Genomic DNA, 8,378 nt, shown 5'->3' with positions numbered 1-8,378 from the left:
ACAATTTATTTAATCAAAGAATACTCTGAAGAGCTTACATCATACTGGGCCTCCCACACAATTTATCATGTGTCTCATATGCTCTTGCTAACAATTGATATATTGTTGTGTATAGTAAATTCAGTAATTACAATTACAGAAGTTGCTCATAATTAAAAACATGTTATACATGTTATCATCCAGTGTTTACAATTGAAAAGCATGAATGTGATACATGCATTTCATTGGTTTAAAAACCATCAGTCTCTTTTACTGCCAAAAGCACATACAAGTAGTTAATACTATTTACCCATTATAAATTATTTACATTCAAATACATATTTTCTTTCCACACAGAACATATCAGTATAAGTTTCATTTTTTCTCTATGACAGAGCATCACAAGTATAATATCACATCTCTCTCTCTCTCCAAACTGCATCAGTAGAGAGTGATTTGACTTGAATGATTCCAGTATATGTCAGTGAACATGTAATTAACAGAAGTTGCTTTAATTTGTATAATAACATAAATAGTCTAATATCAGTTTTATACATAAGGTAAGTAATGCACATCAGTGGTGAACTACCTAAAGAAATTAAGGCTATAACTGGCATGCATAAATTCAAAACTGCAGTGAGTGACTACTTGCTACAGAATGGTTACTAGAGTGTTGATGAATTTTTATCTACAGTGTAAGTATGTGAAAAATTTAAATGGTTTATACAATTAAGGCCAAAATAAGAAATGTGTACATTAGATTTATCTGTGTATTATATGTGGTCTATTACATTTATGTGTGTGTCTGTATAATCAAAGCCAAAAGTATGAAATATGTGCATGTAAAATTTATTTGTGAAATGTTATTCCCATATGTTAGAGCTATATTGCTATATACTGGAAACCATACAACAGCTTTTTTCTGTTAAACTTTATTGCAAATTATTTGATTTGTCCTATATCATTATGTACCTCTGTACAGTGTATGATTCACAGGACTAATAAATATACAATACAATACCAATTGTGCTAGTGGATATTACATATGTAAATAATAATTCTGCATTCAACAAATCTCATATACCTAGCCGCAGTAAAACTTCCATGTACTGATACAGTAGGCTTGATGAATACCATATTCATTTCATAAATCTCCAATTCAAGCATATACATATACACACAAAACTCTATACTTCTTACATTTAAACTTTTGGTATTGTTGTCTACTGCTAAATGTGGTGATGTGAACTGCATCTGATCTTGGTGATGTTGCTGCATAGTTACATAGCCAATAAAAGCTCAAGCTTCAAACATAGCACCAAAAGTAGGCCTATTCTTCTTTCCCTTCTTGAAAACATAATTGAAATAGTATGGGTGATAAAACAGCAGAGCATACACTTCCTATCTCAGTGTCCCTGTATCAGAAAAGTACAATAACAAGTACAGAACAGTGCAAAGACATGAGTGGTCAACTCTGTATCATGCAAAGTGTCAACACTACTGTGTTATACATCTGGTTTTGCATCACAGTGTCTTTCTCCTAATGTAAAAATATCTCACCACAGCAAAATCAATACCTCTTATCCTCAATACTATGAATAGACAGTAACATAGTTCATGAAAGCAAATAAGTATATACATGTTTGTGATATATCAGTCCACTGAAATCACTAGTAAGTGCAGACTATGTAATGATAAACGTAATGTGAAAATGTCTATATCAGTTTCATTTTCCTACTCCCTTATCATGAAACATACAATGAACATAACATAACTATAATCTGTCATCTATGTTTAGGATATAGATTGCAACTTACAAAACAGAAGCATGTCCTTCCTTCTAACTGTGTGAAAATCAGGAATCATTGTGGAGGCAGGCAGTAGAATGAAACCTACACTCTATATCTAGACAAAAGAAATGTAAAACAATATGTACTTCAGACTAGGCCAAATGTCAACATTAGCAGTGTTGTATCATAATCCATTAGGAAATCAGGTACAGTTTTGACATGATAAGAGATTCCTACAGTGGTTAAATTTTAATTTCTCTTCCACTTAACAGTAAGTATCTCAGATTATAGCAGGGTAATTCACAATTTCACCATCAGTGTCTCACCTGTGTGGTAATACTATAAGCCATAATTCATATTGTAAAGCATTTCCAGTTCTCATCATCTATGACAGTACAAGAGTTGAATGCAACAACGATCTGAACAAATGAACAAAGCATCACCTCCTCCTTCATATAATCAAAGTACCATAGTGTGGTGTTTTCATAATCATCAGTATATCATTGTGCTTGACATAGCTAAATGAAACTTTCAGTCATAAGTAACTGTGTGATCAAGGTATATATGTAGAATCCACTCCATAGGCACTGAACTTTAAGTAGTTAAATTTGTGAGTAAGTAGTTGTCTTGAGTATCTAATATGAAGAGTTTTCAAAAACATGGCTTAACAAGGCAAAAACAAGTTTCCATTTGTGGTTACTAGTCCATGTGTGTGTGTGTGTGTGTGTGTGTGTGTGTGTGTGTGTGTGTGTGTGTGTGTGTGTGTAAGCAAAATCATCTCTTTGTACAACAGTAGAATTACTCCTAATATAAATGTTATAAGATCAGTATTTGTGTGTAGGGAAAACCAAGTACATCCTCATAATCAAAGTTCCATCTTCTATCAAATAGTGCCAATCTCAAGATCATTGTGTCTAAATCAAATAGTCACATGTATATACATAGAAGTGTAAGACAGAGGTAAGGGATAGTCTAAGAAAGTATGTGAGATAAACGTAATGTGGAAGTTACATTGCTGTGACCCTTGTGTCTGCCAAATGCATTATGCATAAATGAATGTTCACCCCCTGAGGGAATTTACTAATTATCCATTTCTTCATCAACTGTAATAGTTTCCTTTCTACTGCTTTTCTTTTATAAAATGGCTTGTATTGATTACAGCTCCTTTCCACTATCCTCCTCTTTGCATTTTTGGTATCACCCTTCCAACTGCTTTTCTTTTATAAGGGCTAATGAAAAATGGCTCTTGAGGTTTCAACTTTAGTTTACACTGATAATTCTTCACTCTACCTTGTCTCTTATCAGAAACATCCCTCTAATCCCATAGAAAATTCTCTAGTTCCTCTTCAACCTTCACACCCAAAGCTTCAGCTTCCCCTATCTTTTTTGATACACATTAGACTGTAAGAATCATGAGTTATTTCCTCAACACAAAATTATTCATCTTCCACATAGCATCTTTCATCATCAAATTCCTCTACCATCTAATCTGGTTGCTATTACTATTATTTATCATCACAGTTTTTCTCTCCTGAATTTCTCGTCTTAGGATCAATAAATAATCATTTCATATCATACCAATTAAAATCCAATTCATTCTCATTACTAAACTTTCATTCATTTCCTCAGTCACTTAACATCCATTTTGAAAAACAATATCATACTTGTCGGATGATCACTTTACTACTCACTCCAGTTTAATCTTGACTCCAGTCACATAAACCTCAGCAAAATTCTCCCTATCTTTTTTCCTATCTCTCAGCTTTTTCGATATCCGACAAATAGGACTTCCAGTGTCAAGCAGGCAAACACTCCTCCAATTATCAGTTTGAACAAAAATATTTGGACTCCTCTGTATGTCACAATTACCAATGTTTTCATCTTCATACAATAAATCCTCTTCTATCTCTTTGAAATTCATATGTTTTCTTTCTCTAGAGGTTCTCCATTTTCCACAAGTTGTAAGCTTTCCATCATAACAATTACCTGTGCTATCTCCCCCCCCCCCCCCCCTCAAGCACATGATTCTCATTCTCAACACATTCAGCATCAGCACAAATAGGTTAATCATTCTTCTCTACATTTACTCATGTTTGCTATTTTATTAAATCCTTCTCTTGCACACTTGTTAACTGAAGAAGTGAATTCACAAAATGCACTTCTATGAAGACTATATCACTAACAACTTTCTCCACCATCGCTTCACTATATAATAATTCTCATATTTCTCATTATTGTCCTCATTATTACAAATAGCTCTTTATACTTTGTCATTGCATTACATCATTATACTTCACGGATTCATACTGTTTCATTACTTCATATTACTGATTCATTACATACTTCTCCATTACATGCTTCTTAACATCAAAACCCTACAAAATTTACTTTACAGAATTACACTTCACAACAATAGAAAAATTTACGTGTTCTTATAAAAGACAAAGCTTACTGCTGGCATTAATTCACATTCAAATACTTGTTCCTCTTTAGTTGCGCCTGAATAGCTACTTCATGACAAATATTTTTCTGTTCCCTTCTTTTTTTTCTAAGTAAACTTGTATTGAATCTAGGTTATTATTTACATCCTGCACATCACTTTTAAGACTATAAATTTTGTCTAACATTTCACCTAATTATTGATAAAATTTGTCAATTTTTTAAGTGAAATTTCTGTTAAAATTTGTGCATTCCTTGATTCAACTCTGTCAACATTTTTATGATTATCTTGCAATCCTCATCAGTCACCTGATGAACTCTGAACTCTTTTGTTGCTGTCTAATGAACAGTAACATATACACTTTTATCTTTCATTCCTCCATCATTGGTTGCTCTTCCATCTTGTCACTTCTGCCAGTTCATTGGTGTTTCCATGTGACAATGCTATATTTACTTGGGGACTCCATAGTGGATCCACATTGGCTAATGCAGCTCACATACAGTGTCAATCTCCTCAGTTTTCTGTTGGACGCAGGGGTTCTTTCCAATATGACAGAAGCGTTTTTAGTTTTAGTATTATTCATTTTCAGCAACTGTATTTGTTGAAATACTCAGCAACCATCCTAACAAACCAAATTTTATTTCCTCTAGTAGTTTTAGACACCTAGTCCCCTTCTTCAGAAGGTGTATCAGCAATACATTCCTTATTAAAATTGAAGTGGTTGGAAGTTGTGTGAGTCTGCAATTTGTTTTTCCTGCACAGGTAAATAGTTCTTTGTGTCTGGCTTGACATTAGGTTCAGTATTTTAACATCAAGCCAGAAGCAAAGTGTGACAGTGTAAATTCAAGTACTGGCACTTCAGTTGGAAACAATAAAGAAAAGATGGCTGTGAGAAAATGTCAGCAAACCGCATGCTGACCAACACCTCACCAGGACAACAACATGACATCACCAGCCCCTACAAGAAGATGACATAAGTGTCACAACTGACTGGCACTGCCCATGTTGAATAGCAGTTTCAAGACTGGTGACTTGGATAGGAGCGTCAACTCTAGTTACTTTGCTTGTACACTCTATGTAACACTGACTTTGAGTAGTTTATACTGAAGAAGATTCATTATTTTGTATGTCACCCTCTGCTTGTGACACATCTGTGTAATTACAAAGTTAAGTATTGTCTTGTTTCTTATTGTAGTGAAACTCCTTAATACGAATTGTTTGATTTGATTGTCTAGCAAACAGAGTATGTAGAATTCCTAGACTCCACCTATTTGATGACAAGCATAGAGACATAATATGAAGAACCATCCATTTGTACAAGAAAATCAAACTGAACACTTGCAAGAACTCCAGCCTCATTACTTTTAATTAGGAATGTATTGCCAATAAGCCTTATGAAGAAGGGCCCTAGGAGCCTAAAACTGCCAAAGTAAGCAAAATTTCTTTTGTCCTACTGGTTGCTGGTTATTTCAGTAAGGTTTCCACTGGTTGATAGATAAAATGGCACCTTCCTAGAATTGTCCTTGAATGCAGTCTGCAAGTCATTCAATTGAATCTTGATTCTGTTATTGGTATCCTGTGCAGTGTTATCACAACTGTGCCAGTTTGATTAATATATTAAACACTTGCTCCCCCATAAAGTTTTAAATCTGAATTAACATTGATTTGACTGTCAATATATTTCAATGATTCACTCTTATTTCTTACATAAACCATTCACTACCACTGACTTTCAACATTGGTTGTGAGTTCTTTTACTGTGTGCTTCATGTGATCTGATTTTCACCTTGGGTACCATGTACAAGATTACTTACTTGATTATATAAATAGTCTTCAATGGTAGCACCATTAATTCATAGCCTCTTGCTGAAAATGATTCTGATTGCTTAATTACATTGAGGAATAATGAACATGGTACCATGTTTTTGTGTTCACTTATTAGCGTTTTTTAAATTAGTATCTACCTTGTGATGATCAGTTTTTCCTAACTGACATTACTTTCATTATTATTTAACCAGTAAATCTCATATGATCTGATAAGTCCACTTTCCTTCAAGACAATGTTATCCATATACTAAGCTTAGCAACCTTACGACTTGACATTAACAAGAAATGACACAATCCAGTGACAGTCTTTTTACCAGTTGGTGACTGGTGTCTCTCTTTAAATCACTTGTGTATAATACAGCTTTAGGATACACTGAGTTCACAGATAACATTGTCTGTACCAGTATTCACTTACAGCAATTCATGAGATAAACATTATTTCCACAATTCTTTCCTTTAATAAAAATTCACTAAAAAGTCTCCAAGCAATAAGGAATTTTAGCATATAGAAAGCCAGCTAGTCACCATACAAATGTTAACAGGATGATTTCACGTCACAGATCTCTATAAGTAATAGTGTACAATAACATGGAAATTTCAATCAATTGGATTGTAGCCATGAACTTTTACCAGTACTCATATGAGTTACGCAGAGAGGTTCCAAGCATGGACTAAAGGTGTTCATTCAGAATGAGGCATACAAAGATGGGCTTAGTGATATTTCATGAATTTGTTAATTACATTTTAGTTTTTAATACTGACTAATAAGGATTTCATGCCACATACGATATACGATATTTATGCCCTGAAAGAATTTGCATTTCAGATGCTGGGTGGTGCTCAAAATAGCTTGGTTGCAGCTGATGGTTTCATTCTAGAGTGGACAATGCCCTAGTATAAACTGGATATAACTTCTGCAGAATGGTTAATGGAAAATGACCACCAATACAGGAATGCCTCAGCTGGAGTACCAATGGAGCCAGCACTGAATAGAACATGTGCAGTTGTTCCAACAGGGATTGGAGAAAATGAAGTGAATTAAACATTTGTTGCCAGAATATGGTGTGCATAATATTGAACACAAGGGTTGGCCCTCACTTCAAGCACTCAAACTGAAAACACACGTTGAAAAATGTGGACTAGTGATTGGGGAGTTAACTGTGAAGTTGTTGCAATGGTGGTGGCATGATAGTCACTTGTGAGGTTTCCCATGTTAAGCCAGTGAGTGGAGCACACCTTACTGAACAATGGAAGAACAGTGTACAGTTGTTTATAGTGAAATTTATATCATTCAGCACAATGAACCTTATTGTTGAACAGTGAAGTAAATGAAAATTTTTTTCCAATGTCAGAAAGTATGCAATTTTTTTATAATACAATATTTCCCTAGAGTATTGTAGTTTGTCCCCCACTCTGTAACATATTATATAAATAATAACTTCATTTTGATACCTCATTCTGTTGAGACCTTTCTCTTACTATTGTCTTCATTGAAGTCAATATGAAAGTTGAAATAGTTGAAAAATTGTACCGCTCAGAATGTAATATTTATCTGGGGAGTGCAGTTACCTTGAAAAGAGCTGATGACCTTCAGCAAGCTGATTTTGTTCACCTGACTGCATGTTCCAAACACAGTTCAGATTGATTATAAATATTTATTAATGATAATTGATATATACTCCCAATATGCATGGGTCACTGCTGTTAAGAGTACAACTGGTGCTGAGTTTGCATATACTTTTAGAAAAATACACAGAGGAAGTAAAAGGATTCCAGGAATTTTACAGTAGGTTTTTCAAAAAGCTTATCGAGAAACATGAAATTAATTACCATTTATTATTTTTGACCTTGAAAGCTATATCTGTGGAGCAATTCAATAGAGGTATTAAGGAAAATGTTTTTAAACATTTCAAACAATGGAAAATCCAAGATGGAATGTAACAATACCAGAGAAGGAAAGTTGCTACTCACCATATAGTGGAGATACTGAATCATGATAGGCACAATAAAAAGATTCACACAATTAAAGCTTTCGCCCATTAAGACCTTTGTCAGCAATAGACACACATACACAGATGCGTGCACACACAGACACACACACACACACACACACACACACACATATGCAGCCTCAGAGAGCTGAGACCACACTGCAAACAGCAGCGCTAGTGCATGATGGGAGTGGCGACTGGGTGGGGTGGGGTTAAGGAGTTGGCTGGGGCAGGGAGGGGGAGGGATAGTATGGTGGGAGTGGCGGACAGTCAATTGTTGCAGTTTAGATGGAGGGCAGGAGAGAAGGTGTGGAGGCGAGAGGGGGTAAGTAGCAGAAAGGAGAAAAATAA

The sequence above is a fragment of the Schistocerca gregaria genome, chromosome 4 (genome assembly GCF_023897955.1).
Source record: "Schistocerca gregaria isolate iqSchGreg1 chromosome 4, iqSchGreg1.2, whole genome shotgun sequence".
NCBI classification, from domain to species: Eukaryota; Metazoa; Arthropoda; class Insecta; order Orthoptera; family Acrididae; genus Schistocerca; species Schistocerca gregaria.
This window is presented reverse-complemented; position numbering follows the sequence as displayed.